This window comes from Pantherophis guttatus, chromosome 3 (assembly GCF_059756535.1).
Source record: "Pantherophis guttatus breed Tessera chromosome 3, ASM5975653v1, whole genome shotgun sequence".
In the NCBI taxonomy this organism is placed as follows: domain Eukaryota; kingdom Metazoa; phylum Chordata; class Lepidosauria; order Squamata; family Colubridae; genus Pantherophis; species Pantherophis guttatus.
In genome coordinates this window covers 110250263-110277844 of record NC_142065.1, presented here as the reverse complement: position 1 = coordinate 110277844, position 27582 = coordinate 110250263, and positions in this window count along the sequence as shown.

The following is a 27582-nucleotide window of genomic DNA, read 5'->3' as shown; positions in this document are numbered from 1 at the left end:
TTTTGTACTACAGGAAAACTAGCATGTCCTAATTTCCTATGTAAAATATGTGCACATTCATCATGAATTGGTTTTCCAATTAGGTTTTTTGTCATTGGGTGTGCCATTAATAGATGTGTCTTTGTGACTATGAATTGTCTCATGTTCTTCATTATCACTATTGCTACTGTCTCCATTATCTATGTCATTGTTTTCTTCCATGTTGGAATCAATATTGTGTAACCATCTTTCTTTTGTGATTAAATATGGTAGACCTCCTTTAATGACCACACTACCTAAGCTTGTTTTGTTTTTCTCTAGTGTTGCTTTTCCTTTTGAGAATACTATATTTATGTCAGAATCTCTACTTAGTTTTATTGCACTAAGTATGTTATGAGGTATTTCTGGTATTAGCAATACCCCCTCTATTTTTCCTAGACCGGGTAAGTTTACATTCCCTCTACCAATGACTTGGACCTTTTCTTGATTAGCTACTTTAATTACAAATTTATCTTCTATAAATGAAGATAATATATTTTTGTTATGTGTAGTGTGATTAGTTGCCCCAGAATCAATGAGCCAGTCATTGTCCTCTGACTGTTGTATGCTAGTTGTGTTATGTTTGTTTAATCCATTTAGTGAACCAGATCTTCTATCCTTTGAATTATCCCTGCCCCCTCTATGTTCTCTATAGTTGGGTGGACTTCTATATCTATGTCTATCAATGGATGATTGTCTGTTATGATATCTATTTCTATAGTCAGTTTTTTGTCTTTCTCTAAGGAATTTAGGACAATCTCTCCTATTATGTTCTTTGGATCCACAGTTGTGGCATTCAATTGATTCACGATATCTTTCCTGGAATGCTACCCTCTTATATTGTTTATGTTCTATGTGTTTGTTACAACGACTCCTTCTTGAATTATCTTCAGCTATTAGCTTATTTGATAAATTTTCTATGGATAAATACCCTAAATTGATTGTGTCTAAATGTGATATATAGTTATCCCATGATGGGTCTAGTGAGTTAATGATAACACTTTTCATTGTTTGATCTGAAATTATCTCTCCCCTTAAATGCAGCTCTGCTCTGATTTTGTTTAAAGATATTAAATGTTCACTTATAGTAAACCCTGGCTTTATCCTAGCTGAGAAGAAATCTTTAGACATTCTTGTTGTAGTGGCTACACTTTCACTGTGAAACAATTTAAACATGCATTGAATAATTTCTGAGACAGTCAGATTTTGCTTAATACTATGGTACATAGCAGGAGATATACTGGAAATTAATAAGAAAAATGCTCTGTGGTGTAAGCAGTCCAATTTTAGAGTCCAAGGTCTTTTTGGGGGGTTAGTAATAAAAAATAATAAGTTTTCTTTTAGAAAAACAACCTGAAGCTGTTGACACCATTCCTGCAAATTAATACCATCTATTCTCAGTTTTGGGAAATCATTGGGTAAATTCCCAATGTTGTTAGATCCATTACTTACAACTGGGGGTAGTCCGTGATCTTGCAAGTGTTGATAGTTGCAGAATGGTGTGGGTATGCTCGCAATGAGTCTGAATGGCTCTCTCTGTTCTTCATGTCCTCCGAAGCTGTCTACGTAGTTCTGCACATGCGCGTTGTTCATTTTGCTCTTGGAGCTGTCGGGAGAGGTTCTCGCTGCTGCAGCTCCCTCGTAGCGTTCCTCTTCTGACGAATCGGTCTCTGGCTCGATCTTGGGAGTCCAGGTGACAGCAGGCGCTCGCTTTCTTTCATTGAGATCGCTGGTTCCTGGGATCGTCTGTGGTGTGGGATGGTATCTGCAGGGCTCTCTGGGTTCAGGCGTCGGTGCTCTCGTCATTTGGATAGAAGCGGGTAGATTCTGAGACGTTTGCTTACTTGTTTGTCTTTTCTTTATTTTTCGACTGCTATCTTTTGTCGATTCTTTTGTGATTTTCAATTTTGGACCGAATGCTGCAAAAAGCGTTTTCATTGCTGATTCTATTTGCATTTCTATTGAAGTTTCTTCGATTTCTGTGTCTGATTCTTCTGAAGAGTAAATTTTCTCCCTTTTGTTTTTTGCATCGTGTAAGGCTTTTCGCGCCAGATATTTTGAATTCTGCTTTCTGATTGGCTCTGCTTCGCTCATCTTAGTGGTCTGTTGGAACCAAGATGGCTGCCATTCAAAATTTTGCGTGGGATTGTTAATCTTCTTTTTTGTTATATTCTTATCTGCAGGCAGTTCGCTCACCATTTTTGAATCTTTAGGTTCATCTGTTACGATGTGTTTCTCTCTCGCTGCTCCGTTGTTTTTTATTATGTCTTGGAGGTTTGCGATGAGATTTTCGTCATTCTTTTGACTTTTTAAGAGTCTCAGTATCTCTGACCTGAGTTCGTTGTTTTCTATCTCGTTTTCTTCTTGGTCATCAGTTTCATCCATTATTTCTTCGTTGTCTGTAGTGCAGTCTTCAGATTCTCTCGATATTGCAGTTGTGGATTCATCGATCATTTCTTGATCTGCTTCCATTTCTTTACTGTATGCCCTGGTGTTGGGTCTTTCTCTTTTGTTTCTGGAGTTTTCTCTCTTAGACATATTTAAAGTTTTATTGAGTCAATTCAACCATCCTCTGCTACCAGATTGTTGCAATATTTTAAGGATCAGACTCAATAATTGATTTAAGAATGAAGTATTCAAACAAAACACTGTTTATTTACAGTAGACATTTTATATTCGCTGAATAATTACAGATAGAAGCAAGGAGGAGGTGCATACAGCTCCTTTTATATACACAAGGCGGAGCAAGGAATGGGAGTGGTTAAATATGAATATATTAAATGATGAAGAATAAGTTAACCCCTAATACCCCGGTTATATACTATTTACATATTGGAGAATAAGGCATTTACTTGTGACATGATCTACTTTAAAATAAATTTAGCAAACCTGTTTTGGCCTTTCATTGCACAGTTCTAAGGCTGCTACCCTTTCTATAGGCCTTTCTGATCTGAAATAGCTTGGGGTAGTTTTTAACTGCTTCTGTGATATTAGAAATATTTGTGTTTGATTTTTATTGTAGTAACGATCTTAAGTTTGCAAAAAAAAAAAAAAAGTCAAAGGGTAGGATACAAATCATAGACGTATAGCCACAAAGAATTATTGATATTTCTGGTATACTGTAGTCATTAGATAGCCCTGGGATTACTATTATCTTAATGTAGTCTGCTGTCATTTAAGGCAGTAAAGATCTGTGTAGCTCCCTGACTATGGTTGATGCTGTGCTGGCATCCTTCAAACAGAGCAGTAATAAGGAATCCCCACCCTGTGGGGATTTATGCAAAGACTATTTCTTCTCAGGCTGACTGCCATTTACAGATGGCTCCACTCCAATCCACTTTTTTCTCATTGGCTCTTCTCAATCTTCAATAGTTTCTGTCAGAACGTTACTCCATTTCTGGAAAGTCTTCACTGAGATCTTCTCAGACCAAAATGCTTCTTCAGAGATTCCTCTTTCCTTTTCTCAGTCTCCTTGATGAAGTATTTTCTACTGTTCAACTATTCAACTATTTTACTGCTCTATTTGGATGGATTTGGCTTGATGATTATGGGAAAATGCAGAGAACCTTGATGCTTCACAGGGGAGGAGGGAAGAGCAAAATCCTGTGGACCCCCCTAGTCTTTAAGGTCATGGAATTGATGCTGAAAGGCAGATTCTACCCCACTAAAACAATGGCTGACTTTACTGATCGCAGAATGCTGTAATCATCCAAAAAAGCTGTATGCTTTTCAGCAGGTTACCTTAGACAGCTGTGAGCTCACAAGCTGATTGAAATAAAACTGTTCCCTTGCTCAAGGCTGAGACACAGGGAAATCAGAGGCCTCTGTAATTCATGCTACTTAGTCATAGCTCCCCTCACCCTCCTGTCCTTTCTCTCTCTCTTTCTCAGCCCAAGTCCCAAGTTGCTTGATCACCTGCCAGCCAGTATTGATTTTTGCTTCCCAATCCCCAAGCTGGATGGAAGGAAAAGATTAAAAACAGTTTGTCAGTTCGAAGTTGAATAAGAATTCAGCACAGGGGACATCTTAGAAGTAAGAGATTGGAAGAAGGGGGAGCTGTGAGGGTCCAAGGGCAGCTTCCATATTCTTCAAATAATGTTAACCACTTCCTTTCCCATATACTGTGTGCAGAGATCTCATGTGGCAGGCAATTTATAAGAGCCTCCCTTTCAATTTGTCTTCATGGCCTCCAATACTTAGAACTAGCTTCATGCTAAGCTAGCCAGCAGGCAATGTTCTTAAAGCTGCTTGCTTTGGCAGGCAACATGCCGCAAAAAGACATCCCAACGTTTGTGTGCATCAGTAGATGGTATATAGACAAAGGCTGGCAGCCGAACAGCATGCCTTGCTTGCTGAAGAATTCTAGAGTCCACACAATCCATGGTCAAAGACACTACTAGTTACCAGTTTTGTACAAATGGTTCCAGGCAAAAATCAAAACAAGGAATCAAGCAGCAAGACAAATGTACACAGAAAAGCAAGCATATACTTTATTATACTTATTCAATTTAAGGGATGTCAGGAAGCAGTACTAAATGACTACTGCTGTATTTCAACATAGCTATTGCTTCTATGTCAAATACGCAAATAGCTCATTAACAAAAATGCCTCTGAGTAAGTGCAGTGTGCTATCACTTTACTTTGCAAACTCTCCATTCATGGTAGATGAGTTAGATTAGCTTTGCACAATATATGGAGGGCTTGATTCCAAAAATAGGCAGGGCATTTGTGGAAGGGATTCAAGATTGCAAAATAGAGAATGGGATGGAAGAAACAATTGCAAGCATAAGGCACCCACTTAGAATCCTAGAAACATAGAATTCTAGACATCTTCAAGGTTAGCCAGTCCAATCCACTGCCCAAAGCAGGAATCATTATATCATCCTAGACAAATGACTATGCAACTTTTCCTGGAAACCTTCCATGGTAGCACACCCACAGTTCAGAAGTCAGGCTGTTCCACAACTTAACAGCTCTCACAGTCAGGAAATTCTTCCTTATTTCAAGTTTAGATCTTTATAAAGCTTCCACCCACTGGCTCAGGTGCTCTGGGAAATAAATTCACACCTTCTTCCCCATGACATCTTCAAGTATTGGAAGACTATCCCAAAGGTGTTTTTTTTAAAGAGGCAACTGGACTTTGTGGTTTTTCTTTGAATACATTTCATTTCTCATCCAAGAAGCTTCTTCAGCTCTGACTAGATCAGAGGTCGGCAACCCGCGGCTCTGGAGCCACATGTGGCTCTTTCATTCCTCTGCTGCAGCTCCTTGTCGCCAGTCAGCTCCACAATTGATAGAGCTTTCAGTTAGGACTGGTAGAGGAAAAAGGATGCCGCACTAGGAGGAAACGCTATGGTGGGGGGAACTGGACTTCTGGTCGGCATAGGAAAAAAGATGCCACACTGTGGGAGACTCTATGGTGGGGGAACCAGACTTCTGGTCAGCTCCAGAATTGAATGTGGGGCTTCCAGTTAGGACCTTTGTGGCTCTTTGAGTGTTTAAGATTGCTATCCCCTGGATTAGATGATGGGGAATGGAAGGATTTACTCCTTGCAGACAGCTGGTCATTTGCATTCTTTTAGAGAGTCATTAAGGCCACTTGGAGGTTTATCTGTGTCATCAGGGTCATATGAGTGGTGCAAATGGGTGTGGAGCCTTCTTGGAACAGTTGAAAGGACTGTGTTGTAGACTGGAGATTGATGATGTCATATCCCTCCCCCTTTGTTGAGAGAGGGCTGCTCCAATTTTGACATAGATGGCCTCTTTGACCCCTCTTTCAAACCAGCGGTCCTCTCTGTCCAATACGTGGACTTTGCTGTCTTCAAAAGAATGGATTTTGCCTTTTAACTGCAGATAGACTGCTGAATCTTGTCCTCATGGGTTTGTTCTCCTATGTTGTGCCATATGTTTATGAAGTGGTTGTTTTGTTTCCCCAATGTACAGATCTGCACATCGCTCACTGCATTGTACTGCATACACCACGTTGCTCAGTTTATGTCTGGGTGTTTTATCCTTGGGGTGGACAAGCTTCTGCCTTAGTGTATTCTTGGGTTTGAAGTGTGCATGTATGTTATGTTGGCTGAAGATCCTCCTGAACTTTTCTGATATGCCTGCAATGTATGGAATGACATCGCTTTGTTTATTGTTCTCTTCATTGTCTGTTATGGAGGAGCTCCTGTAGGGTCTTGTTTGAGATTTGATGACGGCCCACTTTTATTTATTTATTTATTTATTTAATTTGTATACCGCCCTTCTCCAACAGGACTCAGGGCGGTGAACAGCCACGTTAAAAACAGAACATATAAAATTTAAAAGCAGTTTAAAAACATTAAATAATTTTGGCCATCAATTTAAAATAACCCAGTTAAAACCAATTACAAATTTAAAACCGCAAGGATGGGGTCAAGCCAGCCCGGCTAGATGAAATAGATGTGTTTTCAGGGCCCGACGAAAAGTCCGGAGGTCTGGTATCGTGCGTATCTCTGGGGGTAGGTCGTTCCAGAGGGCAGGTGCCACCACAGAGAAGGCTCTCCCCCTGGGGGTCGCCAGCCGACATTGTCTGGCTGACGGCACCCTGAGGAGGCCCTCTCTGTGCGAGCGAACTGGCCGGTGGGAGGCTATTGGCGGCAGAAGGTGGTCTCGTAGATACCCTGGCCCTAAGCCATGGAGCGCTTTAAAGGTGGTCACCAACACCTTGAAGCGCACCCAGAAGACCACAGGAAGCCAGTGCAGCTCGCGCAGGAGAGGTGTCACATGGGAGCGCCCCGTCGCTCCCATAATCCCCCGCACGGCCACATTCTGGACCAACTGGAGCCTCCAGATGCACCCCAAGGGGAGCCCCATGTAGAGAGCATTGCGGTAGTCCAGGCGGGAAGTCACGAGTGCCTGAGTGACTGTGCGTAGGGAGTCCCGATCTAGAAAGGGATGCAACTGACGTATCAGATGGACCTGATAAAAAGCCCCCCTGGCCACAGCCGACTTGGGATAGCCACACATTCTGAGGGCTTCCTTGATGTGTTTTCATTCTTTTTCTTTCCCATCTTTACTGGTAGTCAGGCCTTCAGCTCAGTGATGTAGGATTCTGATGATTCCATTTTGTGCCCCAGTGGGTGATGGGAATCAAACTGTAAATGTTGATTTGTGGGAGTAGGTTTTCTGTAAACTTCAATGTTAAAGAAAAAGCACCTTTGGGACAATCATGACCTGGATGACTGAGAATCTCCATAGATATTGGAAGACAACTATCATGCCTTTCCTTAGCCTTCTCTTATTTAGGCTAAACATGCCAGGTTCCTTTAACCACTCTTTGTATTGTAGGTCTGTAGGTTCGTAGATTTCACCATCTTCATTGATCTTCTTTGCAATTTTCCAATGAGTGTGAGTGTGTGCATTGTAGCAACCAAAACTGACCTTCATATTCTGGGTGTGATCTGATCAGTGCCAGATAGAGTGAACATATCACTTCTCATGATATTGATCCTATACTTTTTCCCTTAAATGCCCAAAACTTCCCACCATGCACTGAGTGCTCCCATAATTTTGGCCAGAGGGTTAGAGAGAATGCAATTTGTCTTTCAGTATATTATTTTCCTTTCACTTCTCTGGTAGCTTTTGTGTGTCTCATGCAGAAACTTGGTGGAGGGGACACCAAGCAATCCCAGTTTCTGGAAGGCCACCTTTTCCCCTTTCATTTCCTTTTCTACCACTGAAGGCATTAGTCAGCTCAAATTTTCTGAGTTTTGGCTTGCAAATGTGAACCAGACATGAGGAGGGCATTTTGTGTATGGTGTGCAGTGCAGGATCATGTTGCTATTCATTGCCAGAATTGCTGTTACTGTGGAATAGTGGTTTCTTCTTCCTTATGTTCTCTGGAGCTGTATTTTAGTAATGCTCTTGCAGAGGAGGTACCTAATGCTCAGGGATTATGTTATTAGCAGCTGCCACAGCTAATTCTAAGTGGATAGTAAAATGGGTGAAAATATCAGGAAGCTGAGGCAGAAAAGAAGGTTCACAAGGAGGGGGTTGGCAGTTTGTTTTCTGAGAAATGGATCTGAGCATGGGTGATCCACACAGGTTTAATGTTAGCACCCACAACATGTCTCCAATGTCTTCGCATTGCAGGGAAGAATCCCCACAGTTCCCTGAAAAAAAAATACTTGGACACTCACTGTCAACTATTTCTGTGTCTGCTCTGCTTTTGAGAGTGCATGGCATTTACAGACCTGCTAAATGCTGCTGTCAGTTTTGAACAAAAGTAATCATGCAGAGAATGGGATGCACTGATCCCAGAAGATTCACAGGGATGCTGTAGCATGCTGCATCTGTAGGAATGATGCCTCATGTTGATATTTCCCAGGGCAGACTACAATTTTCCCTGGAAATCAATCTACCTTATTTATCCTCCATATTTATTACCTTATTATCTATCTTCTACATTGGAGTTCATAGTGACCAATTGGAGAATGGACAAGAATTTGCAGTTGTGCCAACAGTGCTTCTGCCATGCCAGATTGCCTTGCCCATCATAAACTTACTAAAGACAAAAGGGGCAACCAAGCCCAGACCCAGTCAACCCTTAAAGTGGTCACTTGAGTGCCAAGCAGCATTCAAGAAGTTAAAATGCCTCTTTACCGCTGAGCCAGTGTTAAAGCACCCCAACCCAAACAAGCTGTTCATAATATCAGAGTGCCAGAGAAGAAGTTGCAAACTCAATCATCCCCTCTAGGCAAGTAGGTACACCAGCCCTCACGAGACAGCAGCGAGCCTCACCAACACCAGTAACTGAAGTTCTAGTGCAAACTCTTAACACTTTAGTGGAAGATGAGTAGCTCCAGCAACATAGAGATGAGCTCTCAATGAGAGATGGGTTGCCATAGATGGAGGCCAAATTGTATATTGTCCATAGTGAGCCAGTGGATCCTGGTGCTACAGTGCAGCCATGATACAAAGCAATTGGGCACTTTGGATTTGAGAAAACTCTCCAAGTAAAAAACTCTCCAGTAAAATGACAGTTTTGGTGGCCATGCATGAAGAATGACATAGAGACCTATGTAGTCAGCAGCCCAGTGTGTGCATCGGTGAAAGAGCTACCTGATAGACCATTAGGGCTGCTGCAGACTATGACCATCCCCTCAGTCACCTGGAAGGAAATATCAATGCACTTTATTGTGGGAATACATGATCTGGGTTGTTACGGACCTTTTCTCCAAACAAGTCCACTTTGTGGCTTGCCCCAAGATCTCCTCCACCCAGTCATTGGCTAAACTGTTCATGCAACACATGTACTGGCAGTATGTGCTCCAAAGTGCATAATAGATTGGGGGATACAATTCACTTCAAAAATTTAGTGTGAATTCTTGAATCTGTTAGGCTGGGTGTTGGCAACCCGTGGCTCTGGAGTCACATGCGGCTCTTTCATCCCTCTGCTGCAGCTCCCTGTCACCCTGTTGTGGCAGAGGGATGAAAGAGCTGCCACCCTGTTGCAGCAGAGCCTTAGTGCAGGAGTGAAGTGTCCCTGTACTTGCCTTTGCACAGCAAAGATAGGTCGTATCTAGATCCGTTCCAGTCGGGTTTCAGGCCTGGGTACAGCACGGAAAAGGCATTGGTCGCGTTGGTTGATGATCTCTGGAGGGCTCGGGACAGGGGTTGCTCCTCTGTCTTGGTCCTGTTAGATCTCTCAGCGGCTTTTGATACCATCGACCATGGTATCATGCTGCACCGGTTGGAAGAGTTGGGGGTGGGAGGCACCGTACTACGGTGGTTCTCCTCCTTTCTCTCCGACCGGTTGCAGTCTGTGTTGACAGGGGGGCAGAGGTCGACCCCGAGGCCCCTCATATGTGGGGTGCCGCAGGGATCGGTCCTCTCGCCCCTTTTGTTCAACATTTATGTAAAGCCGCTGGGCGAGATCATCCGTGGTTTCGGGGTGAAGTACCATCAGTACGCTGATGACACCCAGCTGTACATCTCCACCCCAGACCACCCCAACGATGCCCTTGAAGTGATGTCCCAGTGCCTGGAGGCCGTACGGATCTGGATGGGGAGGAACAGGCTCAGGCTCAACCCATCCAAGACTGAGTGGCTGTGGTTTCCGACGTCCCGATATAGTCAGCTGGTGCCATCGCTGACTATTGGGGATGTGTTAGGGTGTGTGTAAAAAGTATTTGTTGCTTGTGCAACGAGCAGAGCAGAAACACACAGGGAAGGAGATAAACGTACAGCTCGTGTGAGAAAAATACTTTATAGATAACAAGCAGTCTCGGTGTAAGTAAAACAGTCCAAGGTCATAAACAGTAATATCAGTCCAGTAAGTATCTTCCCTTACCAAAGCAAACAGACTTTAGTAACTCTTGGTATACAGTACCATATAACAGACGCAGTAAGCAACAGGATACAATCAGGTATCAATCCGGAAGAAGCAGGAAGAACGAACGCTTCTCTGTGCTGCTTATTTATGCACTGTAGCCTAATTACAGGGTTCAGCTAACCCTGATTACGTGGCTCAGTTGTTTCTTAAAGAAACAGATATATTGCCTGACCAACAAGTTAGGAGTAAGCTGCAAGCTGAACCTAACAGGGTGAATCATTGGCCCCCACGGAAAGGGCTCGCAACTTGGGCGTCCTCCTGGATTCACGGCTGTCTTTAGAAGAGCACTTGACGGCCGTGACCGGGAGGATTTTTCATCAGGTTCGCCTGATCCGCCAGTTGTGTCCCTTTCTAGATCGGGACTCCCTACACACAGTCACTCATGCCCTCGTCACCTCTCGTCTGGACTATTGTAACGCTCTCTACATGGGGCTCCCCTTGAGGTGCACTCGGAGGCTCCAACTGACACAGAGTGCGGCCGCGCGGGTGGTTATGGGAGCGACATGGAGCTCCCATGTAACACCTCTCCTGCGCGAGCTGCACTGGCTCCCGGTGGTCTTCCGAGTGCGCTTCAAGGTTTTGGTTACCACCTTTAAAGCGCTCCATGGCTTAGGACCTGGTTATCTACGGGACCGCCTGCTACCACCAATAGCCTCCCACCGGCCAGTACGCTCCCATAGAGAGGGGCTCCTCCGGGTGCCGTCGGCCAAACAATGTCGACTGGCGGCCCCTAGGGGGAGAGCCTTCTCTGTGGGGGCACCTACGATCTGGAACAAGCTCCCCCCGGAGATACGGAGGATCCCGGATCTTCGCACCTTCCGTCGCGCACTTAAAACGTTTTTATTTCATCAAGCTGGCCTGGCCTAAATCTTCTCCTTTTTAAATTTAAATTTTAAACATAAATTTTAATTTGTTTAATTATGGGGTATTTTAAAATTCAGCCTAAATTATTTAATTCGTTTTAATTCATTTTAAATTTTATATTTCTGTGTTTTATCTTCTGGCTGTTCACCGCCCTGAGTCCTTCGGGAGAAGGGCGGTATAGAAATTTAATAAAATAAAATAAATAAATAAAATAAATAAACAGGATTCCGTCTTCATCGTGGTACATTTGCTATCGCCGCCAGCAAAGAGGGCTGAAAGAGAATAGTGGTGCAGATCTCACAGGGTGGAGGCCATCCCCCAAGCTGGCCTTCCTCCTCCCTCATCGGTGGGGCCAAGAGAAAGAAGGGGGCAATATGGGGAAGCACTCCCTCCCCCAGCCGAGGACTGAGCACAAAAGCAAAGAGGGAGGGGGGTGGCTGGCCCAGTAGAAGCAACCCCAGTGAAGAGCCAAAAGGTGGAGAGGCCTGGCCTGGCTCTTGCAGCAGGACACTGTTCAGCACCTCCAGATGCGAGCTGCCACCTATGAAACACACCGCGCCTTTGAGGAAACTGGGCAGCGATGCCTGGGGCCATGGGGGAGGGGGACAGCAGAAGCATCAGGGCTTTCCTCCCTCCTCAGCAAGCTGGGTCTGGAGGAGCATGTGGAGTTGTGGGCCGAAGGGTCAGAAGGCGTGCTCCAACATTGCCCCAACACACATTTCCAGCACACACTCCTCTGTCCTGAAGTGGGATTGAATGGGGGGTAGGGGCAGGGAGCAGGGAGCAGGGAGCATGGGAAGAGTAGGGGGGTTTCTAGGAGGAGAAGCCCAGCTGGCTTTCCTTTTGGTGTGGGGCAGGGGGAAGACCCAATAAAAATCCAATTTCCCTCAATAAATGGGGAAAATAAAGGCCTGGTGGTCCAGAGTCCAAAAAGGGGGGTGGGGTCTGCTCGTCAGAGGATCAGAGAGGAAATCAGTAAAAATCTGGATGGGAGGCCATTCAAAGAGGGATCTGCCTGGGTCTCTTCTTCCCTCCCCCTTAGATTCCCCCCTTCCGGCTTTCTTCCCTAGCCTAATTTTAAGGGGAGGGGGGAAGCAAGGTGGGACAATAGTAGCTAAAAGGCTGTGAGGGGGAGCAGATAGAGAAGCTCCTCCATGGTATCAACTGGCTCTTTGCCTCCGCACCCACTTCAGAGCATTTTCTGTGGGGAAGTGAAGTGCCTTGGCTGGAGGCAATGGGCATAAAACACAGCAGCTCCAGACCACACCAAGTTCTCAGACTTGTAGCCCCCCCCATCCTCTCTCTCTCTCTGCTCCCCCAAGTCCAGAGGGGACTCCCCCCTGGGTTTCCTGGTTCAAGTTTCTGAATCCTGTTTTTTTTCTGGGTGGGGGGAGGAGAGACACTCCACAAAATGTGTGCCTAAATCTCACGCCAGTGCAAAGTCCTGATTATTAAAGACAGGGATGGGGAAAAGATATCATTCCTTTCCCAAGGACCCAGGGAAAGTGGAATAAAAATTGGTGTGTGTGTGTGTGTGTGTGTGTGTGTGTGTGTGTGTGTGTGTGTAAATAACAGCCCAGGATAGCTTCAGCCACAAACAACAGCTGCTGTTATTTTTCCTGAGAGCTTCTAAGCTACACAACATTCTTTAATAAATACTAACAATAACAAACCATTATATACCGGATTATTTATGAGTTTCACAATAATTTCTGCTTCTTGGTTTGGAGCAGAGAAAACACCACTTACTACATTTTCATTTCCAAAAGAATCTGAAGTCTCTCCAGACCGATTTAGTTTCTTATCAGTCCCAAATCTTTTTTTAAAAAAACTTACTTTGGGTTAAAATAATAAGGTCAGCTTTCAAGGAAAGAGACGAGGAGGGGGATATGTTTTTGTGGTGGAGTGGCCTCAATGGAGATGACAGGATAATTTTTCCAGGAAGGAAGGAAGGAAGGAAGGAAGGAAGGAAGGAAGGAAGGAAGGAAGGAAGGAAGGAAGGAAGGAAGGAAGGAAGGAAGGAAGGAGGCCCTCCAGAGGCTACTGCAGCTTCCGGTTGAACTTCCAATGCTTTTGGTGTAAGATCTACGACCACTGTGGGTCTGTTCCGAGCTCTCCCTGTAGGGGGCTTCACTAGAAGCCATAGCCACCTTGGAGGGGTGGTGAAGCAAGGGGGGACCACCTTGCAGGTCGAGGGGAGCCGCATCTCCCCGCTTCCTCGGAAACCCCCCTCATACGAAGACTAGGAGCAGCGGCAGTCAAAATGGCTGCCATGAAGTCAGAGAACAGCCATAAGTTTGTGGAGGAGTAGAGAAATGCTGAATGGTGTGTCGTCTGAGTAAGAAAAGATTTACAGCTGAAGTTGGACCCCACAATAAATTTAAGGGGAATATCTTTTAGAACAATTTGCTACAGCGGCATGCAACTATTGTGGGGAAAAAGCATATTGGAAATTTAAAGAAGTAACTATCTATTTAAAAAGAAAATTAAGTGGAAATGGAATCCCCAAAATAAAAGAGGCTACTGCTCTACACTCCCATCATTCCTGATTATTAGTTGTGCTGTTAAAGAAATCCAGTGCCACCAGGGGAAAGTCAAGTTATGAAAGAGCGATTGAAATTCCTCACATTGAAACTAAGTGCTGATAGGTCATAACAGAGGTGTGCATTCTCCCTGAAACAGTTTCTTGTTATGTGCCCTATGATTTAAATTTCAGATAAATGTATTTCTCTGCTGTCCTCTTGTTAATTCAGCGAGGTATCCCAGGGCACTGCCAGGGTTGAAGGGGATCCTGCAGAAGATGCCCCAGAAGCCAGTCTCATCTCTATACCCATCAAGCATTCCATGTCTTGGTTTCTCTTCCTGACCCCCATTTGCTCTTCTAGCACACTTTTCTTTCCTTTGATATAAAAGGTAAAAGTCTTTGAATGTATCTTAGAGCTAAACTTTAGTTGTATTTGAAATCTTAATTTCTCCAGAGGGGCTCAAATAGTGGAAAGGAGAGACTGGGTGGGAGTGAGTGACGTCGAGTTGGCCATGCCCACCCAGGTTTTGTGGCTCCCAGTGTTTTCTTTTCTGTGGGAAATGGGTCCAAATGGCTCTTTGTTTAAGGTTGCTGACCCCTGTGTTAGGCTCCTCCCAGAATCTTATCATCTGCAAACAAATGGAACTTGTGAATGTTCAAATGCTATGCTACAGCATTACCTTCAATGCTATGTGAACAACCAGCAAGATAATTGGGCCGAGCGTCTGCCTTTCGCTAAAGTAGTATATTATAACTCCGTACATAGTAGTACCAGATTTATTCCTTTCTGAGTAGATACCAGTGCAGATTTTGTGCCCATGCCAGACCTCCTCCAGCAGAGCCCTTCAAACACATTGCTGGCCAAATGGATTAACACTTTACCAGATACCTGGCCTGTGGTTCATAAGGCGCTAGAAGCGGCAAGAGAAACACAAAAGGGTGACAGGAAGAGAGTCACCCAAAAGGAGTTTAAGATAGGAGAACATGAAAAGAACATGCTTGGCAGAGTTTGCCACTCAAACTACAGTCTAGTTAATTGAAATCCTCTATTGCTATGTTTCTTTGCTTTTAAACTTTACAATTTGTTTTTGAAGGCATCATTTGCATCTCCTTTGTGGTTAGGAAGATGACAGTGAACATTAACAACTGTTTTGTATTCATTCCTGTCTCATTTTAACCCAAATGTTTTGTGTGGTGTTTCTAAGATTTTGGACTGGAAGATGTTTTAAGTACAATTCAACTCTTCTTCTATTCTATAGTTAATTTTCATTTTAAATAAATGGCAGCATTTAGTTGCTATAATCTGGTCATGGGAATCATGGCATTAGTTCTCTTTTACTTTTATTAAATCATATTTTCCCTTCTATGGTAAAAGCTTATCTTCTTTAGTTTCTGTGCTCTGAACATCAATGTATAGACAACTAGGGCCATGAATGTTATGACCTTTATGTTTTAAAAAGAGACTGGACAGCCATTTGTCCAGAATGGTATAAGGTCTCCTGCTCAAGCAGAGAGTTGGACTAGAACAGAGGTCTTCAAACTTGGCAGCTTTAAGACTTGTGGACTTCAACTCCCAGAATTCCCATAGCTGGCTGGAGAATTCTGGGAATTGAAGTCCACAAGTTTTAAAGCTGCCAAGTTTGAAGACCTCTGGACTAGAAGATCTCCAAAGATCCTTCCATCCCTGTGTTATTCTGTGTTCTAAAAAGAAAACAGACAGGAAATGGACCAAAGACTGAATCACAAAGGAAAAGAACAGAAGTGGAAGCTCAGAGGTAGAACTGATAATCAGGAAAGCAAAAGTTCAGAATGTGCTGATACTTAAGAAATGTAAATTAGACACCTCACCAAAATGGGTCCCCTGGTCCCAATTCTCTCTAAATTTGAATAGTCTGGGAAAACAGGTCTAAACGTGCAAGGACCATAGACAAAGATGTGTTGGCTCACCTATGAGACAGTTATTGGAACTGAGAGATAACTGCAATTTTACTCTATGGTTAAAAGATTAACTGTGTAACAAGATAAAAAAATATGCAACAGACTTAATCAGGCTTCAATATAAGCCATGGTAGTTGGCTTATATTGGACAGAAATGCTGAACTTCCCTGAAGAATCAGTCTCATTAATAATAGCTTGACACAGTTATTAACATGCTCATCAGCTCATTTAGTTTATTGCAAGACATGGCTCTTAAAGACAATTTGAAATAAAATAGGATAAAATGTAGTATTATTGTGTTCAGAAAGTTACCCTTCCAGTTTCACCTACAATTTTGAGCAAAATTCCAAGATCAATGCAAGATGTTGATTTTAAGTATAAAAGCCATTAATCATGTGTGATCAGATTATAATTATAACTAGAGCTATGTATGACTTAAAAATGGTTCACATGAAGTGTTTTGAACCTCACGTAAGCACCAGTATACACATCTGTATTAACTGTTGTCACCTCCAGAGTATGAAATTTTTCCCAAGAGAAATTTGCCTAATACCAGATACTGTATTTTTTATTCATCCAGAATATTTAATACTATGCTTAAAGCACATTTTAAAGCAACTGCTTCTTTGCTTGTGTTCCTTTACGTCTGTCAGATCCGTGTATCTGCCATTCTTCGTGGAAGAAGTGGGGGGGGATTTGGAGTGTTATATTTCGTTCTTTTCCTATGTATCTTAAGTATCCAATTTCTTGCCTGATCCTTTTTGTGTAAACTTTACCCTGATTTATAACCATTGCCTGGTGCCAGGAATCCCTGAAGAAATCTCACACCTCAGAAAAAGGGGGGAACGAGTGGATTGTAAAATGACCCTGAGAAACTCTTCGTATCTGTTTCTCAGAGAGGCTGATGCAATCCGTATTCACACATGCAGATTGGTTGGAATCCACATCGGAAGGTGGGCAGGGGGTTCCTAATTTCCTTTATCCTGAACTGCATGCCCTGAGGGACCCCAGAGCCTGCTTTGAGTTTTGACTTGCTTTCATCCCTTTCAATAAAAGATTCCGTTTGAAATACAAAGTTCTCAAGAGTTCTTACTTTCTTGGAAGGGGGTGGGGGAGAAGCTGGTCCTTACAACGTCCCTTATATATTAACGATAATATACATATTAGAAATAGCTCACATTTCTGTGCTACTTCTAATATGTATATTATTGTTAATACATACTAGAAAGGATTTTGTCCTGTTACAATTTCTAATTTCATGGCTTTAATACAAGAAAAAAAAATTAAGAAAACCCTTGAACCTCAAATAATTGAGCAAAATGCAACAATCAATACATAAAAATTAAAAGACAAATCTTGATATACCAAATAGAATCATATTATGCAGCCTTTCTATTTTGTTGGTAAAGAGCTAATTTAAAAGCAAAGAATGCATATGTTTCTTCATGCCAACCTCATTTTTCCAAGAAAATTTAGCCATCTCTTTTTGTAATAATTCCAGTTTATTAGATCTATTCTTCGTAAATAGATCAGTTCCAATTTTTGGAATATAGTTTTAACAACACATTAATATCTTTGCATTTTAAATCCATTTGTTAAACCTTATTCTCAATATTTAAACTATACAACCAATATAGACTACAATAACTGGAGGGTATGACCATATCATGTGTTAATATGCTTTCAAATTTATTGCATCTCTTGCCCAGAAAAGTAGATAACAAATCCTTTTTAAACATGCATAAATACAACACACTAGGATTTTTTGTATTGATGAATCTCATCTTAAAATATAAGAAACATACTAAACATTTTTAAGACTGTAAACCATTATCTTATTAGAATTGTGAATCCCAGTTTCCTATTTTTAATTTTTTTCCAAGTTATCAGAATTTAGTTTTGTAGAATTCTTGAACTGTTATCTTTTTTAAAAGTTTGTCTAATAAGCATTTCTAAGGCTCCCCATGTTTCTGATCCAAATTGAGAACACAACAAATGTTTTAATTTAAAATGTTAATATTCAATAGATTTAGACAGGTTATCTTATTTTTGTAACCTCTCAACATTTGAGAATATTAGCTAAATTTTCAGCTCAATTATTTTAAGAAAAAACTTTTCCCCATCATTTTAGGAAAGAGATAATTTGAAAGGGTCAGTCTTACTTTTTACTGTATTTCTTTTTCAATAACTTCCAAATATGCCTAGTTGCTTTTACTGCTGGGAATATAACAAATTTTTGATTGTCTATGGAGATTCTCAGTCATCCAGGTCATGGTTGTCCCAAAGATGTTTTTTTAGAAGGCAACTAGCCTTTGTTTTTTTCCTTGAAGATGTTTAGCTTCTCATCGAAGAAGTTTCTTCAGAATTGAAGAAGCTTCTGAACTGAAGAAGCTTCTTGGATGAGAAATGAAATGTCTTCAAGGAAAAAACAAACTCCACTTGCCTTTTGAAAAAGCACTTTTGGGACAAGTCTTTGATTACTAAATGTTTGCCAGGATTTCAACCAACAGAAGTTATTATATAGGCCCAATGATAACAAAGATTTTGTTGTACAACCTCCACAAAATTGGGTAATTACTTTCAAAATTGTTTAATAAGCTAAAATGTTACCTGTGTACAGTAAAAATATGAGTTCAGTTCCAGCCACCAATATACTTTGAATGATAGCACCCTGACTAATAAAGCAAGCCAAAGCCTATAAAATCAGATGAAATACTTTACTTTACTGATTAGCCCATACAAGAGCATAGGGGTAACCTTAGCTTTGTACATTTTAATTAATGGGGCTAAGGACCAGATTAAATATAAAAGTAGATTGTGGGCAAATCTTGATGGGTTCCATAATACATCTTACTCAGTGGTGAAATCTAAAATTTGTTACTACCGGTTCTGTGGGCGTGGCTTGGTGGGGGGGTAATGTGACTGGGTGGGCGTGGCCAATTTTTTTTTCTTTTAAAACCATTTTTTTCTACAACCTCTTCGGCGAAGAGGTTGTAAAAAAATGCTTTCAAAAGGCTCTGACGATCCCAGCTGAGTTGCCTGATCGGCAGAGACTTTTTTTCTTTTAAAAGCCTCTGCCGATCAGGCAACTCAGCTTGGATCGTCAGAGGCATTTAAAAGAAAAAAAAACCTCTGCCGATCAGGCAACTCAGCTTGGATCGTCAGAGGCTTTTAAAAGAAAAAAAGCCTCTGACGATTTTCTATAACCTCTGAAGAGATTGTAGAAAAAATGCTTTTAAAAGCCACTGACGATCCCAGCTGAGCCGCACGATCATCAGAGGCTTTTTTTTTTTACTTTTAAAAGCATTTGTTCAGCCGAAGAGTTGTAGAAAAAATGTTTTTAAAAATTAAAAGAAAAAGCCTCTGATGATCGTGCGGCTCAGCTGGGCATGGGAGGGGGGCAGGGATTTTTGCTACCCGTTCTCCGAACCACCCGTCTCCATCGCTATCGGATTGGGCGATCTGGTCCGAACCGGGAGCATTTCACCCCTGATCTTACTTTGTAGAAATAAAATCTCATTTATGCAGAAGCACTAAAGCCATTTTAACTCAAGAAGTAAAAGTTGAAGGAAATCCATTTTGATAGCATGCTTCAAAAATTATATTTCTAGCAAATTAAAAGCTTTTCCCACTTCTAACAAAACCAGCATATGAGTTTCAATATACTCAGATTTAGTTGTTAAATAGTCTGTAACTAATAGTTTCAGAAACTTGACATCTACTGAATACTGCTGAATGGGTAGAAACAAATTCTGCAAAATATAATCACAAGGTCAGCTCACATTTATGTATTAATATTAATAAGAATAAAAAAGGGTGATAACTTGCATATTCTGAAGGAGCCTTACCTGATTTCAGAGTAACAGTTATGTAGTCCTTATGGAACAATAAGGGGAAGGCTCCATTTTGAAAATCCTTGGCATTGTAGAAAGTCAGCACCCACCCACTCTCCTAGAGAATGAAATACGTTGGGGAATATTAAAAAGGCAGGAAATATTATATTTCCCCACAGGAGAAATGGAGCTTCCTGCATAATAAAACAGCCACCAGCAGATGCAAGAGGTCTTTAGAAATGGATATTTGTGCCCATTAAGAAATCTGGGCCAATCTATTCTTAAATAAAACATCTTCAGTTCCAGGATGATGGGATTAAGAAGGACAGGACAGCACATTTTAGGACATAATAGAATTAACCCACAACCATTTAGCAAAAGACTTCATTGTACAATCCCCAGATTGCGAAGTTCAAACTTCAAAGTCACAGAAACCAATAAAGATCCATCCACTCATTCAACCAGCTATCCCAGAACTGCATGCTATGTGTGTGTGTTGGTTCTGATCTTCAATAAACAGAGTCTTTCTTTCCAATCAGCCTCCATGTTATTTCCAGCGTCTTTCTCCCAGCTTGGAACTGAACCAGATGGATTTTCCTTCCAACAGTATATATCCCTAGCAATGTAGGGACTGGCCCAGTACTTCCCCCAAATTTCATAGAAATTATATTTAACATAAGCAATAACAAGAATTTTGTCTGATTAATAACATAAAAATGTGTATCTGATTGACCTGTGTGTAGATTCACTGTGATGTTGCAATTCAGACCATGGAGGTAATGTAATTTGCTTTGCCAAAGCAGCAGCAGCAGCAACAACAACAACAACATGCAGTTTGCCTCAGTGGAGAGTTTTGAGTAACCTCAGATTGCTTTAGGCCAGTGCTGCAAGAAAACCCTTTTTTATCTTCCCTTCCAAAACTGGCTAAAGTGTTCACAGATTTTGTGGCCTCAAGATAGCCCATAGCATAGGCCAAAGCAGCCCAATCTAGAGGATACTCACTGTACACTGTACACCAAATAATCTCCAGGCTCTTCCAACAGATGTGGCAGCATTGCCCGCAGTGCAGGCCTTTAGGTAGCCACTCTATTTAGGGGTTTGTTTTTTTTCCAAAATCATGCAAAATCAACTAAGTATTGCCACTTTCTTTCAGCAGTGGAATACCTTTCCCAGAGGGAGAGCAGCCTAATATACATACTGTATTAATTAATTTGAATATCAAGCCTGCCAAGTCTTTTTTATATATATATTTGTTTTTTATTTTATATTGTTTGTACATATCAACGTGTGAATGGTGTAATAGGTAGGTATCATCCATTTCAATACAAATAAACATAATATTATTACTCCTAGTTATTACATTTCATTTCCATTGTTTCATATTGTTTACAGATATCTTTTACTATCATCCTTCATTTCTAAATCTTCTTCTTTCATATATTTTACCATATGTGTGTGTGTGTGTGTTTCTATCAAAGCACCTGGTCTGCCCTAATATGGGAGGGAGCATACTGCTTCCCTTTCGCCTTTCAGCTCCAATCCAGGAGCCCTCAAGCAGTTGCATTCACGACAAACCATTTTATACCATTTTATCAGCAATACACACACACACACACACACACACATATATAATTCCCCTCTTTTTTCTATCTCTATTTTTACTTTTTTTACTTTTCCCATATCGCTATAATATTCAAAGATGTGGTTTTTTAAAAAATTCATATTTCTCTTAATTAACTCTTCACATCAATTTATATCAAAATTTCATTCTTCATTCTTTCATTATTCAATGTCTCAGGAAACACTTCTAGTACCAATCACAATTGTTTATTTAGAATGCATCTATTCTTATTCTTTCCAATCCTTCAATCTATATAATTCTACTGTTAATACATGTTTCCATTAAAATATATTCTTTCATTATCTATTGCACACTGTTTAATATTCTGGCATTTCACTACTAGTCATATTTTTATGCATATTTAATAATACTGTCATTCAAATTCTAATTTTCCAATTGTACTTAATTCTTATTCCCCTATCTTGCTCTTCATATCTGTTTATATTACAATATTATCCTAATATTTATCACCCTACATATAAAGTAATTATCCAACCTATATAATTTTAATTCTAATCTCCCCCCTTATCCATCATCTCTTGCCCACATCCAAACTTTTGATCTTATTTTCTTTTTGGCTTGCCGCCCATCTTCTTCTTTTAAATCTTTTACTCCATCTACTTCTATATTCTGACTATGCAATTTAACTTTTTCCCCCTCTCTATCCTTTCCCACTGTCTAGTTCCAGAACTATCTCTTTTCCCCAGTTCTCTTCCTGCTTCTCCCATTCCCTTTTTAAGTCTTTTACAGTATTTTCCTCCTGTTTTAGTTCCTTGATCACTATTAATTTTAGTAATATCTCCTCCTTGTTGTCTTCTTCTTGCTTCTTTTTCAGTTCTGCTTTCCCCTCCATTCCTTCAGATGGCTCCATTCTTTCCTCATTGTCCTGATCTTTGCCCATTATCTGTATTATATTTTCCAGTTTTTGGTCTATGCAATCAAATATTTCCTCAATGCCTTGAAACAGCTCCATTCCATTGAGCTTCCCCTCACTACCGTCTTGCATTGTGTCAGTATTTAATAGGTCTCCTTTTTGGCCAGTTGTCCAGGAATCGTTGATCATTGATTCAAAACAAAGCTTCCAGGTCATAATTTTAAATGTCTTATCAATAATGAGTCCAATCAATTGAAATACACCAGGGGATTATCCACACCTTTTAAAGTCACTTTTATATATTCAGTAATATTCAGGGGTCTCTTAACTAAAGTTCTTATTTAATATTCAAATCTCTAGTACATATCTAGCAAATATTTTCAGTCTTTTTAAATGATTATTTCCAAGTTTGCATAGTTCCCCTTTCTTTTTTTTAATACTTTATTGAGTTTTATATACATAAAAAAATCTCATTTCTATTAACATCGGATATGCAGTGTTTATACATATATACATAGAATATATCTGGTGTCACATAAGCTATTTGTTGCTATTTATTTAACGCACCTTATACTCCTGCTTTAATTTTATCATTCATCCATTCATACCACCTTTCCCACAAAGTATAACACTCTGAGTTCTCATCGTTATTTATTTCATATGTTAATTTACTCATCTCTGCGCACTCCAGTATTTTCTTAATTATAAGTTCTTCTGGTGGCAGGGTTTTCTCTTTCCAGAATTGTGCATAGGCCAGTCTAGCAGCTGTGGTTATGTGTATTATCAGGTGAATCTTTTTCTTTCCATACCCCTTCTTTACTATTCCCAGGAGAAATATTTCGGTGTCAATTCTATATCTTCTTCAATTATTTCTTGTAGCCATCTCCGAATTCTGTTCTAGTATCTTTTCACTTCGGGGCATGTCCACCACATGTGATAGAAGGTGCCCTGACCGTAGCCACATTTCCAGCAATTTGAGTGCATATTGGGGAACATCTTGGCTAGTCTGGCAGGTGCTAGATACCATCTGTGGAGCATTTTATACTGATTTTCCTTACACATTGCAGCTCTGGTCAGTTTGTAATTTTTATTCCAAGCCTCTTCCCATTCATTAAAATTTAAACTATGTCCAATGTTTTTTCCCATACTCTCAATTGGTTTTTAGCTGTCTCTTGAGCGCTGTCCTCATCTAGTAAGTAATTGTATAGTTTAGCCAAAACTTTTTTTTCCGTTCCCATCAAGATTTTGTCTAGTCCATTGTATCCTAATTCTAAGCCATATTCTTCCTTATCTTTCTGATATCTTGATTTTATTTGTAGATAGGTCCACCAATCTAAATTTATACCTTGGTCTCTCAGGGTGTCATTTGATTTAAGATTTCCTCCTCCATCCAATATATCTTTGTATCTGCACATTTTCTCCATTCCCCACCTGTTTGGATAGATCAAAGCCTCCATCGTGGAGAGCCATTCAGGAACTTTAGTATAATATCGCTGTCTAATTCCAATCCATGTTTGTATTAAAGACTCCCTAATTTTATGTCTATGGAAATATGTTTTCTTTTTCTTCTCTGTGTCCCACAGGTATGCGTGCCACCCTTTCTGTAGATCGTGGCCTTCTAAGGTTAGGATTCTCTTATTTTCCAGTATGGCCCACTCCCTTATCCATACTAGCTTAGCTGCCCTATAATATGTTTCCCAATCGGGGAGTCCAAAACCTCCCATATTCCTTTTTCCCTGTAAAATTTTAAGTGAAATCCTCGGCTTTTTCCCATCCCATAAAAATTCCCTGATGTTTTTATTTAATTCTGAAAAAGTTTTTTTATCTAAGATCACTGGTATGTTTTGATATAAGAATAGAATTTTGGGAAGGATATTCATCTTAATTGCGGCTATCTTGCCTATAAGTGACAACTTAATTTTCTTCCATCTGTCCAAATCTTGTTTCATTTTTTTAATTAAAGGGGTATAATTATCTTCCTTTAGGGATGAGCACCTTATAATTATCCAGATTCCTAAGTATTTTATTTTTTTGACAACCTATAATCCCAGCGTTTCTTCTATCTCTTTCTTCTGTTCCTCAGTTACATTCTTGGTTAATATTTTGGTTTTAGTTTTATTCAATTTGAAGCCTGCCACCTCTCCATATTTACCCAGTTCTAATATTTTTTGTCCGGGTTCTAATGGGTCTTCTAATATTAGGGCCACATTGTCCGCAAATGCTTGCATTTTGTAAACTTCTTTCCTAATCTTTAGGCCTTTAATTTCTTCATTGTTTCTAATTTTTCGTAGTAGGACTTCTAGGGCCAAAATGAATAATAGTGGTGATAGGGGGCATCCTTGCCTTACCCCCTTCCTAATCTGAAATGTTCTTGTCCTGTCACCATTTACTAAAATGTTCGCCCTTTGGTTATCATAGATAGTTTCTATCATTTTTTCAAAATTTGTTCTGAATCCCATTATTTTAATTTGCTTGGTCATAAAATTCCAATTCAGATTATCGAATGCCTTTTGGGCATCCAAAAAAATTAGGGCCATCTGCTTTTCTGGGTGCTCTTCATAATATTCTAGAGTATTCAACACAATTCTCAAATTGTCCCTAATTTGCCTCCCTGGGAGGAATCCGTTTTGATCTTTGTGTATCCAGGAGTTTAGTATTTTTTTTATTCTTTCCGCCATTATGCTCATGAATAATTTGTAGTCAGTGTTTAGAAGGGAAATTGGCCTGTAATTTTGGATTTGTTTTAGGTCAGCACCTTCTTTCGGTAAAAGTGTGACATGCGCTTCCCTCCACGTGTCTGGGATTTTTGCACCCATCAGGGCCTCATTGAAAATTTCCACTAATTTTAGTTGTAATGTTTCTTCCAATTTTTTATATATTTCCCCTGGGAATCCATCCGGGCCTGGCGATTTATTGTTTTTGATTTTGGAGAGGGCTATTTTAAGTTCTTCCATTGTTATCTTTCCATTAAGCATTTCCCTCTCTTCCTCTGTTATTTGTGGAAGCTCAGCATTTGCCAAGTATCGCTCTACTTTTTCTTCTAGGACCTCCTCTTCTTTGTAAAGGGCTTCATAATATTCCCTTGCTCTTTCTAATTTGTCTTCTTCTTTATTTAAAATATTAGCCTTAGCATCGTCTAATACAAGGATTTGCCCTTTTTCGTTTTCCTTTTTTAATTTATAGGCCAGCCAACTTCCCGACTTGTTGGCATTCTCAAAGTAATATTGTTTTGTTCTTTTTATTTTTTGTGCTAAGTCCTCTTGATCTAAGATGTTCAGTTTATGCCTCCACATCAGCCAATTTTGTTTTGCTACTTCGTCTCCAGGGTTTTCTTGAAGCTTCCTTTCCACTTCTCCTAAGTGGTTTAAAAGATCTTCCAGGGATTTCCTTTTTTCTTTATTTTTAAATGCACTGTAAGATATCACAACCCCTCTTAAATAGGCCTTCATTGTGTCCCGTACTATTACTCGTGATGTTCCTTGGTTCTCTTTTTCTTTGAAAAAGGACTTTACTTCTTCTTTCAGCTTTTCTATACATTTTTTATCACTCAATAGTTTCATGTTAAACCTCCATCTCTGTTGTTTCTTTCTCTTTATGCTCTTCCAATTTATTTCAAGGGGGTTATGGTCTGCCCAGGTATTTGGGCTAATATCTGCCATCCTTATTTCTAATCCCAACTTCCTGGTGACCCATGCCATGTCTATTCTTGACCATGACTTTTGCGGGTTGGAATAAAATGTATACTGTCTGTCATTTGGATGTAGGGTTCACCATATGTCAATTAAATTTAGTTCGTCCGCTAGATCAAAAAAGGCTCTTGGTAAATTTGCCCTTTTATTTTTGTTAGTTTTATTGCTTTTATAGTCTTTATCCGAATCTACAATGCCATTAAAATCGCCTATTATGCAAATTTCGTGATATGCCATTTTACCTAATTGCTTGTGGAGTTTTTTGAAGTATTCTCCCTGTTTTTTATTTGGAGCATAGATGCCCACTAATAACATTTTGGAATTACCTCTCGTAACCTCGATCATGAGAGTTCTGCCCTCTGTGTCATTATATTTTAATTCTGCTTCAATTCCTTTTTTTACATAAATTACTACCCCCCCTCTTTTTTTTTCTCTGCTAGTGAAGTGAATGCTTTGCCATATTTTGTGTATTCTAGGCATTTACCCTCGTCCTTTTTTATGTGAGCCTCCTGTAGACAGATTATATCTACATTTTGTTTTACTAGCTTTGTGAGTATTAACTTCCTCTTTTTATAATCATTTAATCCATTAACATTTATTGATATTAGTTTTAGATTATTCATTCCTGATTTCCTTATCCGGTTCCTAGTTCCTGTTTGTTCTTACAGCTCTTACTGGTCTTGTTTTTTTCCCTTTGGCTTCTTCTTCTTCTGTCTTCTTCTCCTCCGCGGTTCCTTCCTTGATATTTCATTTGTGTGAGGTTTCTTCTTCTAGGTTTGTTGCCTCGATTTCCTCTTTACTGCTTTGTTCTTCTTCTGCACCTCTTAGCTGGTCAAGGAAATCTTGTGCTGAGCTCAAACTGTCTATTTTTATTTTTCTCCCCTGCCAGGTGATTAGCATCCCTTCTGGCAGGAGCCATCTGAATAGTATATTCCTTTTATTCAGTTGCATGGCTAAAAACCTATAGTCCTTTCTCACCTCCCTCACTCTTCTTGGCACCTGTTTTAATATTATCACCTCTTATCCTCTATATGTTATTTGTTCCTCTCTCGTCATATTACACAAGATATCTTTCACTTTTTTTCTCACAAACATCACATGGACTTCCCTAGGGAGCCTGTTTCTCCTTGCATAATTTGTTTGTACCCTGTAGACATCGTCCAACTCTCTGATGATTTCTTCCTTGTCCTGTTGGAGTACTTCCGCAATCAGTTCTGCCATCTTTTCTCCCAAGTCTTCCTCTTTGTCTTCTATAACATTTTGGAAACGTAGATAGAACGATGCCCTGTCCATTTCTAATTGGATTAATGAATCCTCTAAATCCCTGTTCTGCATCGTCAACATCTGATCCACCATGTCTAGTTTCTTCTCATTTTGTTCAATTCTTTGTTCCACCTTCTGGATCCTTTGTTCATTATTAAATATTGAGACTTGAATCTTGTTCATCTTCTGGTCCAGTGTGTGAATATCCATTTTTAGTACAGTGTGGTTATTTAACATTTTCTCCTGCATATCCATCATGGTTTCTTGTATTAACGTCAATGATGATTGCACGGTTTGCAATGATGGTGTTACTATGGATTTTTCCATTTTGGGTAACCCTTCCGTTGATTTCTGCATAGCTGGGGAGGTCATGGTTATAGTGGGATTTGAGGGTGTCTTTTTTCCAGTTTTCAGGATCGTTGATGACATGCTTGTCATTTCTTTCAGAATTATTTTTTGGTCTCTAATTATCTCTCAATGTTTCTCCAAATTATCATTCACTGGTTGCCACCTCTTTTGTCTGCTATTATCTGTTGTTTTAAGGTACTAATATCTTTCCTAGTTTTCAGATATGGGAAAGGTCTACTGATATGGG